Source organism: Manis javanica, chromosome 13 (genome assembly GCF_040802235.1).
Source record: "Manis javanica isolate MJ-LG chromosome 13, MJ_LKY, whole genome shotgun sequence".
Lineage (NCBI taxonomy): Eukaryota > Metazoa > Chordata > Mammalia > Pholidota > Manidae > Manis > Manis javanica.
In genome coordinates this window covers 73,517,974-73,531,268 of record NC_133168.1, presented here as the reverse complement: position 1 = coordinate 73,531,268, position 13,295 = coordinate 73,517,974, and the positions used below count along the sequence as shown (strand labels likewise).

The 13,295-nt window shown below is 46.8% G+C and overlaps 1 long non-coding RNA gene across 2 annotated transcripts; it reads left to right on the top strand.

Annotated features, from left to right (window-relative positions):
- The first annotated feature begins 585 nt into the window (after nt 1-585).
- LOC140845837 (uncharacterized) lies at nt 586-8,946 on the top strand. Of its 2 annotated transcripts, none has more exons than XR_012124741.1 (3): nt 586-778; nt 1,984-2,197; nt 6,310-8,946. It is a non-coding gene; the product is annotated as an uncharacterized lncRNA (long non-coding RNA). The 2 variants fall into 2 exon arrangements; XR_012124742.1 differs by having other exon boundaries at nt 586-827.
- Nucleotides 8,947-13,295: the final 4,349 nt, after the last annotated feature.

The window sequence follows — 13,295 nt, the reverse complement described above, 5'->3', positions numbered from 1 at the left end:
GGACAGTGGGGCACTGTGTGTGGGGACAGCTCACATGCTTGCCAGGGTCAGGGGCCCACCTGGTGGCCCTGCTTCCCAGCCACAACCTTCTGCTGTCTTGCTTCTTGGTGCTGCCGGCTCTCTCCACTGAACGTCAGGGTTTAGGGATGGATGGGGTCAGGTCCCCTGTCTGGATTCCCTTCAATTTTCTGGTATGTGTACATGTGTGTGGATAGGGGTGGGATTTAGAGCCTATTCAAAAATTATGATTCATTCTTTCCAGGAGACAAAGCAGAGAGACAAAGCTGTGGCCGACAAGATGAGCGGGGAGCATGACGAGGACATGGCCTTGAGCCCAGGGCCGTTACTATCGGTCCCACCGTTCTGAGCCTTGGTGACCATGCTGTGACTTGCCATTTGAGTCCCAAGTGGCTTCCAGTTTCCCTTCTGACTCCTGATTTTGAGCCATTTCCCTGTCTTTATCAGCCTTCTTCATTTAGAACAGGGAGATGAAAGATGAAATATAAATTGTTCAATCCTGGTATTTTAATGGAAGGCTTAGGGGGAGTATCTGGATTACCTGTGAGGTTCCGTTTCTCATGTTTCTCACCCCACAGAATCATGAGACTCCTGCTTGGCGGATGACTACAGGACAGAGGAGTGGAGCCAGAAAGAGGCCCTGGAGATCATCTCACCTGACTCCTTCATCTGAACATGTCGGGGGCCTCGTCGAATGCTTCTGCCCATTGTGTGATGTCGGTCTGTCGCTCACATGAGACCACGAGCCACCTGCTTGCAGGTGACACATCGTTTCCTCAGAGTCTGACCCTGTGCCTAGTACATGGAAGGTATTGAAAAAATGTTGGGTGAATGAATGAATGAATCATTGGCCAGGCTCACACATGTGATCTTCAGCAGGGCACAAACCTGAGGCCTCATGATCTCATTCCACATGCAAGTTTCTGTCTGCTAGACCTATGGCCTCAGTAGTACTTTATTTGATTAAATTTTGAAATTGCTCCGGGGCTAAGGTTCGTAATATACAATCTCCAACCACCTTCCTGAGGAGCAAAGGTGGTCCTCAGCCTAGGATTAGTGAAGCACCAGGAGCCACTGGGACCCTTGGAACAGTTCTGGCATAATGGAGAGAACTGGGTTTGAGGCCTGCCACTGCCATTTCTGAGCTGGTTACCTTGGGATGAATCATTTAACCTTGATGAGCCTCAACTCTTTCACCTGTGAAATGGGAACATAGTTCTGATCCTGCCAATCTCTTACGATCTCTGTAAAGTTCAAGCATGTCCATGAATATGACAGCCTTTTGCAAGCAGCAGTGCCTGGCCTGCACAAGGTAGAGCCATAATCAGGCAGGTGCAGGGACAGGAGCTCAGGGCTGACCCACCCCCAGCACAGCAGCCACTGCGCTCTGCCCCTGTCCTGCCTGAAAAGCCTCTGGTGGGCAGGTAAGGATGTGTTTACATGGTCGCCGTGCTGTATGCACATTATTTTGAGGAGGTGGAGGAACTCTAGGGTGGCTGGGAAGGTCAGAAGGTCAGAAGCTCACCTGGGTGGGGTGTTCTTGTTGACAGGCTGAGTGGTCTGTACACACCCCAGAGCGTTGGAGTGTGTGGAGGGCACAGAGCACAGGGCTGGCCTCTCCCCTGACACTGGACAGAGAGCAGGAGAGATCAGGCCAGCTCTCAAGGCCTGGGCCTTTCCTTATCCTTTGCAGGTTGGGCACACGCTGTGCTGGTAAAAGCTGGCAGAATACTGCTTCTAGGCAAAGTCACATGTTTAAGAATAAGTGTATCTAGCAAGAAATTAAGAATGGGAGGTTTTTGTGGACCCCCCACCAATTCAATATAATGCTAAAATAATAGGCCAGTTTAGTCAATATGATTAAAAAAAAGGAATTAGGCAAGCCTGCTGTTAAAACTCACACAGCCTGAATGATAAGCCATTGCTTAAATACCGAACTTTTGAGCTGGTTCCTTCGTTGTGTAGCCTTTGAGCCAGGAAAGCTGCTCGGGAGTCTCGGAGCCATAACCAAACAGGAGAGCCATGGAACTGGGCAGCAGATGCAGGGAGCAGCAGCATCTCTCCTGCACACACAGCGCCGCGCGCAGCCCACCCTACGGTCCTGGCAGGCCACAGGTGCAGAGAAACACCCGCATGCAGTCTGCAGTCGTCACCAGCTCTGGAGCTGGCCACCCTCAGGGTAAGAGCGTAGACAGTTTTCATTTTAATAAGTTTTCCAATGCATTTTAGCAAGAGAGGAAAGTTCACAGCAAGAATGTGATAATTAAGCTATTATCCATAAAAAATTTTATATTAGAAATATAAATTTATATTTCTTTGGGAGACATTTACTCCAATTAGAAAACAATATAAAGCCTGACTAATTAGGAGAGGGTCAATAGTCACTTTGGCAAAAGCATAAAAATACTGAGCTATTGACTACTTTAAAAGAAATAGAGCTTTATTTTCTCCACATTTTGCCTGTATTCACTAACTTTTTACTTGAATTTAACAATATTATAACAGGATGAGGATAGGAAAGAACTTTTGCCAACTCAAGGGTCCATAAAAAGATTCTCAGAAATATTTGTAATGTTGCCCTTCAACAACATGAAAACTGTTTGCTATGCTTCCCAAAATAGCTTCCTGGCTTTCACCTTTGTTAGCACCATTGATCTATTTATAAACAGCACAAAGAAAATTCAGCCTATTGTCATATTGCTTCTAAGTTAGTGGATCTCATTAATGAGATGTTAATTGTGTCATCTTTTAAAAAATCAAACTTGTATGTTTAGTTTTGGCTAACAATATATTTTCTGCAAAATTTAAGTCATATGATAATGTAATTGTAGAAATACACATTAAAACATCCAGGTGGGTAGAAAACAGTACCTCTTTCCTTCCTCACCTGTCCTTTGGCACCCACGTCACTCAGAAGTGAGGTATCGTGCTGGCCCCACCCCCACCATCCATGTCCTTCTTCATCAAAAACACCCAGGCTTATTTTTGGGACTGTCAGCTATGGGTTTCTCAGCTCAGGACTGGGTTTTGATTGGATAATGCTCTTCTGTGTACGTGGCAGATTAAGTTTTCCAAAGATGGCTGCTCTTCTAGAATGTTCTAGAACCTTGCCATTCTTCCTTCAGGAGATAGAGTCTGTTCCCTTCTCTTAGACCTGGGTGGGTTTCTGTGTTTCAACCGACAGATAGGGTAAAATGACACTATGTGATTTCTGAGGCTAGGCCATAAAAATGCCAAACACGTACGCTTTGTTCTCCTGAGACACTGCCAGGCAAGTAGCCCCCCAGGATGCAGAACTGGAGAGACCACTCGGAGAGGCCCCAAGACTACATGATGAAAGAAGTGTGCTCCCAGTGCCCAGTACCATCTGAGTGCAAACCCACCAGAGGCCCCAAGCCAGAGCCACCCAGCTCAGCTCACCCAAATCCCTAAACCAGAAAACCATGAGAATAATGAGATGATTGTTGTTTTAGTTCCTAAATTCTGGGTGATTTGCTCTGTGGCAATAGATAATCAGAACAATCTGTCTCATCTCTTTGGCTACAGTGATTGCTGTAGGATGGATGTGTCTGAGTCCAATCTAATTGATGCAAAGCCTCAGCTGTTTGCTAGGAATGCTGGAATACAGATAATAATTACCTCTCTGGGCTTGGTGACCTGAGCACTCAGGCTCAGTCAGATGCTGTATCCACCTGACTACAAGGTTGTGAGAGGCGGAGAGTAAAACTAATACGCAAGAAAACAGAGCAGAGAGACATAAAGACATTCTGGGTCCTGAATTAAGCTGCACCAGAAGCTATCATTTGTTCATACAATTTCTTTACCCACTAGGAGTTGTCTACAGTCAAACCATTTCAGAACTGCGAGTCACCACACAGATGTCGGATTTCAAATTCTTGCTGATACCTGAACCTTTCTTATTTTATTCCTGATCTATGATCCATTAGACATTAGAAAACTTTCAATGACAGCTCACCACCATCTGGAGCACCCATTCCATCCCCAAGCAGTGCTAATTACTGAGCAAATCTGCCTTCTACAATAGTTTTCATGAGAAAATTGGAATATCTAGTAATACGATATGTAAGCAGAGTATGTTTCAGCGAGTAACTTTATTTTTATTTTTATTGAGATATAATTGACATACATCACTGTATAAGTTTAAGGTGAACAGCATAACTGTTTGACTTACCTATATTGTGAAATAGTATAGTTAGCATCTATCATCTCATATAGATACAATAAAAAGGAAAAGAAAACAATTTCTTTCCTTGTGTTGAGAACCCTTAGGATTGAGTCTCTTACCTTTCCTATATAGTATACAGCAGCGGTAACTAGAGTCCTCATGTAATTTACATTCCTAGTACTTACATAACACAACTGGGAGTTTATACCTTTTGACCATCTTCTTCCACTTGCTCCCTCCCCTACCCAGCATGTTCCTTAAGAAATAATTTTGTGATATTCAAATTGCCAAGACAGAGAACTGTGGTCTAGATCCTAGAATAGTCAGCTGGATGGACAACTGGTTGGACATTTTCTACCTCAAGTGGATTGATCGATCAGCCTAAACCAGCGTTAGTAAGAGGAGGTGCTCGTCCACGGTGTCCTTCTCCTGGTCCACGTGAAACCAGGGACTTGGCTAGGCCATTGAGAACGTGATAAATATGCCCATGAGTGGCATGAAGCTGGATAGCTGTTACAGTGATGAGAAATCAGGATGCTAAAATATGTTGATATGCTGAACAATTTCTGAATCCAGCATAAAAGTGATAAACATAACATTCTGGCCCTTTGTATTCTCCAAATCAACTGCCTAAGTGTGGGAGACATGGAAAGTGACTGAGCTCAGAGTCAGCACACAGGAAAAGATTTAGAAATCCTGTGTCAGAAAGACTTGATGCCAGACAAAAAGGTTGTGTATTTCTCACAAAGTTCATGCGATCTTAGGCTGTATCAGCAGAAGTACAATTTCCAGAGCAAGGCTGATGACCCTCTTGTACTCTACTGGTCACTTACCTCTGAGCACAATGCTTGCTTTGTGGGCTCCCTATGTTGAGAAAGAAATTGACAGACTAGTGCATACTTAGAAGCAACTGGAATCCAGTGATAAAACTTGAAACCTTATCAGAAGAGAAATGATTAAAGGACGTGGGAAGGACTCTATACAATATCTGGGCTTCTGGAAAGTATGATAAAATCACTGTTTTATCCTTTGGGGGAAAGTACTCTGGGGAAAGATTCATAATTGCCTGCCAAACAAGAACTTTAAAGCTAGAGCTCCTGAGATGCATCTGCCTTAATCTGCAGGGTTGGGAAATCTCTTGAGATGCTGACAGAACCCTGGAACCATTCCCCAGGAAAATCACAGAAACTTAATAATTCACAAAATTTTCAGGTTTAGGGGTCCCCATGAGGTCCACACATCCCATGTTGAGAATCCTGTTAGGAATAATAAGAGGTCAAATGGATTAATCTTGCACATCTTCCTATCATCAGAAAGCATACTAGCCCTCATTACATGATGTCCTTATATTACATTCCTTGGAATATCCATTCATTTCCTTCTGCCTGTTTCTCTTCTCCATAAAAGCAAGTATTATAAAGCTGTTGCTTGAAATTGCTAAGCGTGAATGGGTTTCTTTCGGTAGTTTTATTTCACTTCTTCGCCTTCAGCAGTGCAAAGACCATTTAGAGCCTTTTGTATTTCAGGCAACTATCTTTTTCATCTTTTCCTCAATACTTTTCTCATTTCTTTCTTTCTATTCTCTTCTCTCGCACTTCTTTTTCCTCAACAAGGAAAGGGAGCAGTGCTGTGGTGGCAAAGGCATTCAAGGATGGGGGCATGACCAGAGGGAAGTTGGGAGTAACCGGGGTACTTCATGTTTGTCGCCTGACCTTTGACCCCTCATTGCCCTGCCCGTGTGCCCTCTGTCCCCTCTAATCCCCACTGTCACCCTGGAGTTCTGAAGATTCTGATATGCTGAATAGAAGCTTCTATGCAGCAGCCACACTGACTTGACCATGCTGGAGATTTGGGCACTGGGCAGGGGGTAGGGGGGGTCACTCATGTTGGTCTTTTTATGACAAAAGTCTGAGCACTGGTAAAACATGATATGATTTCAGTGAAGATTATACATTACCTTGAATTGTAATGTAGTTTAATTGTTAGTCTTGTCTCTGCAAATGGATTATAAATTTCTAACAGCCTGAGGCCTCATGCTTTGCTGCCTTTGACCTTTCCATTGGAAATGGTAACATGGCTGATTTTATTGCCTCTGCTTTGTGCAGACCACTGACATGTGCTACTCACACAAGAAAAGCCAATAGCTGGGATGTATCCAAAGGAAATGAAATCAGGATCTTGAAGAAATACCTGCACCCTCATGTTTATTGCAGCATTACTCACAATAGCTGAGACTTGGAAACAACCTAAGTGTCTGTCAACAGATGAATGGATAAAGAAGATGTGTATTGTATATACCTAATGAAATATTATTCAGCCATAAGAAAGAAGGAAATCCTGCCATTTATGACAACATGGACTGACCTCGAGGGCATTATGCTAAGTGTCGTAAGTCAGACAAAGACACATAGTGTATGCTATAACTTACACATGGAATCTAAGACGGGTGAACTTGTAGAAACAGAGTGGAGTGGATGGTTTCCAGGAGGTGGGAGTGGAGGGAAATGAGATGCTGGCTAAAGGAGACAAACTTCTAGTTGTAAGGTAAATAAGTCCTGGGAATCTGATGCACAGCTAATAATACTGTATTATATACTTGAAAGTTGTTAAGAGAGTAGATCATTAATGTTCTCACCACAAAAATATAAACAGTAATTATATTAGTTATGAAGGTATAAGCTAACGTTGTGGTAGTGATCATTTTACAACCTGTACGTGTATCAAATCAACACTTTGTACACTTTAAACTCATATGTTAATTGCAGCTAAATAAAGTTGGAACAAACCCCCCCCCCCCCCCCACCAGATGATCAGATCCTGGGTAACTGGGTGTTAGTTAATAACCTTAGGAAATAAGAGCACAGGTCACAGAGTCAGCTGCCAGGCTGGGGTTGAATTCCTGTCACCAGCTTCTAGGTATGTAACCTGGGCAAGTTCTAGGGCCTCTCTGGGTCTCAGTTTTCCATAAAATGGAAATCACATATATGATGAAGCTTGGTGAGGGTAAATGAGATAATGGAACGCACTTAGCCCAGTACCTAGCCAGTACTCAAAAACTGTTAGTTATTGTTATTTTGATGAATATGGTTTTTATATAGATTTTTTGGAGTCTCAAACATTTTTATCAGGAAGCAAAATTCACACTCGACCCAGTTGTGACTGAGATGCCTTGTTCCTTCTTCTGATCAATGGTGCAGTGAAACTTTCTGTCACAATGCAAAGGAAACACAAGTTCAATGCAAGAAGTGAAAACTCATGGAGAGCCTCCGGAAATCAGGTTCCCATGAATATCTTACAGGAAGAAAACTGAAACGACTGGCTGAACTTGTTCAGTTTGTTGATGGCCAACCTCTGGATTTTCTTCTTGTCCTGTTGACTGGATGAGCAGGTTCCAATTTGTACGGTTGTCTTTAAATACCATTCAGCCTTCGTTTCATTTATTAATATCAGGTGCAACTAAGCTGCCTTAAGCAAACGAAGCTCATTCCTTCCAGTCTCCCAGCTTGAGCTTAATACATCCCACATTTCAGGTTCATTTTCTTGCTGACATGAGCCTGCCCAGTTCTGATGGGTCAGACCAAAGGTAAGAGAAGTCAGTGGACAGCAGCGGGCATGCAGTGGCTGAGCGCCATGAGGTCAAGGGCTTTATCTGGTGACAATGCATGGTGTGGTGGATGTTGTCAAGTCTGCAGCAGAGAAGCCAGGACAGGCTTTGGTAGGAAGGGAACCCTGTAAGAACATCTTTCGTTTTGAAAAGGAGAGAGCTCTGACAAGAGTCCGGATGGGGAACGTGCTTTCTCTCTGTGTCTGTAACCTGCAGAGACACCCCTGGCCTCTAGGATGGGCCCCGAAAGGACCCTGTCTGGCCTGTGGCAATGCTGGCTCCATCTGGAATAAAACCCACATGGAGAAACGTACAGAGGAAACTATTCAGGAGCGGGAACTGGGTGTGTTTCAGACGTTAAGTCTGCAGAGAAAAATCTGTAGACTTTTTTTTTTTTAAAGAAAAACAAGCCCCTGGAAATGAACTTTAAGAGAGATTGTTTATGCAGGAAGCCTTCCCAGAAGAGAAGAAAAGAAACAGAGTTAAGAAGCAACTCAAATTAAAATACCTCCTCCCCTCATGCTAGGAACAAAAATCAAGACAGCAGTTGAAAAACGGCAAAGTCACTGAAGCTCAAGGAGAGGCAGTGGGAATGTGGGACTGAAGCAGGAAGATAACTTTCTTCATGCTGGTGAATGATTTCATTTTTTCTGTGTGTGTGTGTGTGTAAATATCTGTATCCCTATGTCCTTGTCACTGAGGAGGTGACATGGGTAAGACAGTGGCCACTGTGCTGTTTGTATCCCTGCTTGTGGGCTCTCTGTTCTTTTCTTCCACGATGTAGACTCACGTCTTGCAAGGGTAAGAGGGAAGGAAGAACAACACTGGGAAGGCAAAGCGGGAGGTGAGCTCAGGGATGCCAGCCAGTGCCCTGGGGCATGGACTCCGGCCTCCGCTGTCCCTGGCCGCTCCCTGTAGGCACCCCCTGGCTGAGGGTGGCTGGAGGGCTAGAGTCTGGGCTGTTTTGCTCCCTAGACCCAGGACCTTGGGTGAGTTTCTTAAACCTTTCGTGTCGATGTTTTCTTATTTAATAAATGAAGGTTCAAGTGGTACCCCCCTCAGAGGAATGCCATGGGAATCCACTGAATTAATAAAATCAGTATTTCCAATCTTATTTTCATGTCACCCCTGCTTCCCACCTAAGGAACTTTTTAAATATATATTTTTAGGTTTATTCCCCTCATCACTCCCCTCGTGGCACTCCAAGCCCACAGACATATATGCGGTGTTCATAGACCTGGGCTGGGTTCTGTGACACCTGCCGCACGCCCTCCCCTGCAGGACCCACTGCAGGAAGGGAGGGTTCCTGAAGCCCTCTTACCCCAAGGTGGCACATGCCAAGCAGGACTCTCTAGGCAGAGCTGGCCCCACGCCTGGCCGGTGGGAGGGGATGAGGTGGTGGGGCCATGCGTCTGCCATGGACAGTGAGTGTCTTGTCTCAGGTGCCACTCAAAAGGACCATGTGGGTGTTGTGGGTCTGGGGTGCTGGGCACCACTGGTCCCCACTGCCTACCGCAGCCACACTGTCCTCTAGTTGCTTTGCACCTGCGGATGGGGGGCAAGCCCAACGGTGCTGGCGTCCCCCTGACTCCAGACCCCGTGTGTGGGAGGCGGTGGGGCCAAACCTTCCGGTGGCCATCCTCTCCAGCTGCTCCCCCCATGTCCTGTGTCCTTGACTCTCCTGGCTACCAACCCGGCACCTGAGTTCCCTGTGGTCTCGAGGCCAAGTCTCCAGGGTTAGAATAGCCACAGTGACAAAGCACTCCAGCACGTCTGTCTGGGCACAGGGACCAAAGTAACCAATTATCATAACATTTGCCACCATATTTTAAGGGTAGAAATGGCCAAGCAACTTGGTCAAAACTGATTGAAGAAGGGTGTGTGAGTAAGTGTGTGGTGTATGTGTGGTGTGTGTGGTATATGTGTGGTGTGTGTGTATGTGTGTGGGAGTGTCTGTCGTGTATGTGTATGGTTTGTGTGTAGATGTGTGTGGGGTGTGTGGACGTGGGTGTGGTGTGTGTGTGTGTATGGTGTGGGGGGAAGTGTCTGGGCATATGTGTGTGAATGTGTGTGTAGATGTGTGTGGTTTGTGTGTAGATGTGTGTGGGGTGTGTGTAGTCACACTCACACTTTACTCACTCTCACCAGAGCTATGCGTACATGGGGGCCCTTGTGTTTGGGAGACCCTGTGCCGGCCCGGGAGGGTCCTGTTGACAGGCAGCCTCCTGGGCCCGCCCCCTTCCGCAGCCCCGGAATTTCTGAAATGGGCCCAGGAAGCTGGAGCTTTGTAAATATCCTGAGGAGCCCTTTTGCAAACTGGAGTTTAGAAGTGTTGGCTTTAAGTTTGGTCAACTCAGTGACAACATCAACAAATCATGTGATATGTTACAGAGAAACAATTCAGTTGTTCATTTATTCGATAGATACTTTGGAACCGCATACATCCTTGTGAGACTTTTGTGAGGCGACAGAGCATTTGTGCCCCAAAGAACTTCAAACCCCAAGGAGAGATAAGAGATAAAAGTGTGCAGCTGTTTTCACCTCTGGGGGGTCCCCTCCACCGGAAGCAGAGTCTCGGGTGTCACCCCCTCCGTGGGTCAGGGGTGCCAGGACTCAGCTCACACAGGCATTGACTGGACGGACAGTGCTTCACTCACACGGAGACAGAGGCACAGCCTGAGGGGTGGACCTCAGTCCCCAGGTCAGTGGGCCTTGTCCCGCAGCCGGCCCAGGACAATGGTGTGCATGGTCCCCCTGCCCTGTGCTGCAGGTGGAGGACCCCAACCCAGCCCTGCAGGGTCCATCTGGGTTACAGAAAGCCGCTGTGCCTGGGGCTGCTGGTGCCCACGCTCATGCAGAGCAAAGGTCTGAATGAGGGAAAGGGAATCCCGACAGAGGTGCTTCGCTCAGGCTGTGCAGGCTCCCATTTCCATGACAGGAAATCTCTGGGCCCAAGGCCACTCTTATGGGAATTGCAGGGGTTGAGAGCCTGCGTACCTGAGGCTGCCTTTCCCGACAAGACGTAATATGGAAAAGGGTAGCCCGAGGCTCACAGTGATGCAGAGCCTGGGAGATTTCCAGCATTCCTCCTGGCTTCACCTTGGGAAGGCTGCTTCTTGAAGGCTAGTAGGTGTGGCCTGGCTGGGAAGGAGCCGGGGATCCGGGGCACTGATGGGCTAAGCCCAGAGAGGGCACGGGAAGCTGAAAAGCCGCACCCAGAGGGTCAGTGGGCCTAGAGAAGGGAGGCCCTGGGCCTTGGTCAGGAGCAAGGCATAGAGAAGGCGAGGGCTGTCTGGACACTGGGGAGTTAAACTGTGTCCCCCATAGAGACACACTGAGGTCCTAACACAATTTAAAATAAGGTATTTGCCAATGTAATCAAGTTAAGATGAGGCCAGTAGGGTGGACTCAGCCAGGGGGATGGATGTCCTGAGAAGGAGAGAAGAGATGCAGAGACAGACATGCTTAGAGGAAGACAGTGAAAACGCGTGTGACAGAGGACGGAGTGACAATGTGCTTCCACCACCAGTCGGTGCTCTTTGTTACAGTGGCTCTGGGAGAGGAATACAAGCTGTTGGTTGAGTTCACCCCTCTGAGTCGGAGCTACTCCATGCCATGTGTGTGCTGAGTGACCTGCCGTTGAGGAGCAGATGTCCTACATTTTGGGGAAAATCCTCATTGACACCTTTCATAGCACCATCGAAGTTACTCAAGAGGCAATTTACTGCTCTTTACTACCTACAAGCAGGTGCGTGCCCAGTGAGACCTCCCTGTCACACTCCCTCCAATAAGTGTTGAAAAGGCCCAGCCTAATCCTCAGCACCCAGTGTTGCCCGTTTAGTTAGTTCTCTTTCTCAGTCTCTACAAAGATATGATTAAAAACTCTCATTGAATCTAAAGGAAAACACATTTTTAAAAGTCCTGTTCAACTGAAAAACACAAGACTCAAATTATGTGTCAAAACAGAGCCTCAGACACCTTATAATTCATTGCAAATTTTTGCTCTGTTCTCCAGGAAGGAGCCCAGCACGGGGGCTTAATGTGTGAACTTACTGCGAATTTAGATGTGGCTTAGCGACTCCCACAAAGTTCAGAACAAGGAGCCGAAACCAATATGGGCCACCTCAAGTGGAAAAGGGGATTTATTACACATATACAAGCAGTGCTAGATGCCCAAAGGGCAGACCAAGAAGGTGCTTATAAATGCCAGCAAAGCAGAAACAATTTTTTAAAAAGAATCTGATATGCAATTTTAAAAAAGTAGTTAGCAGGTGCAAATCAAAAAAACTGCAGGGTTTTTTTTCATGTGTGGTTTATAGTCAAGCACTGTTTTTGTTTTTAGTGAGTTGGGGAGGATAGGGAGGACTGTCTCTGGTTTGAGGCTTCTCAAGGTGTTGATGTGGCCCACATCCAGGACACCCCATGGAATTGAGGCTGGAGGTATAGCTGGGCAGGGGAGGGCTGGCAGGTGCACTGCAGGCCTTGGAGGGGGGTGGGGAGGCTCCTTCCCACTGGGTTGGCATGTCTGCACCTTCCTGGTGAGTGGCTCCCTCAGCTGCTGAGGTCAGGAGAGAGAGGAGATGATTCTACCATGTGACCTCTCTCTCCCTCTCACATGCTTCAGTCTGAACTCTAAATATGCAAAAGACTCTTTCACCTCTGGGTCAGGCCCACAACTGGTTTAATGCACCTCAGCCAGGGAGAGGTAGGGATGTGCAAATACAGCGGAAAGACAACGTGGCTGATAAGAGTGCAGACTCAAGGGTTGGACTTCATGGCTTCTAATGCTGACCCACAGCATCCTGATTATTTACTAGCCATATCATTACACCCCTCCTGCCTCAGTTTCCTCATCGGCCAGGTAGGGCAAAGGATAGCACCTGCCTCAGAGTGTTTCTGTGCAAATTAAATGAGCCACCGGATCCTGTGCCTGGCACATAGTAAGTACTAGGTAAATACTAGCTAAAAGTATTGTTAAAACTCGTAGGAGACCCCTAGCATCATCTGAATCAAGGAAGGAAGGCAGTTCTTAGAAAACTGTGTTAATGGCTGGAGAGCTGGGCAGCTGGCATTGGCGTGCCCTGCAGTGGGCGGAGGACTGGCAACTTGTGAGCCGCGGGAGGAGGGAGGAAGGCAGAGAGCCGGACGTGGCCGGAAAGTTTCTGCGGTCAGTGTGTGGTCAGTGGGAAGGGTGGCCTCTGGCACACAAGTCCAGCTGCATAGTGTGGACCATGGAATCGATGCGAAGGTTGGGAGAAGGCTACTCGGAAAACAACCGCCGGCTTTTGAGTCACTCGAAGATAAGACTGTGTGGGGGTAGATGACATTTACATCAAAAACGGACTTGACTCTAGAGAATTGAAAAAACCTCCCTTTCAACGTGGTATGTTCTGCTTCTCTTTTCTGAGACAGTGAGTCATGAGCGAGAGGCAACTGTGGTGACCAATGGGACGGCCGGATCACCGTGACCCACTGGTGCCAACCTCC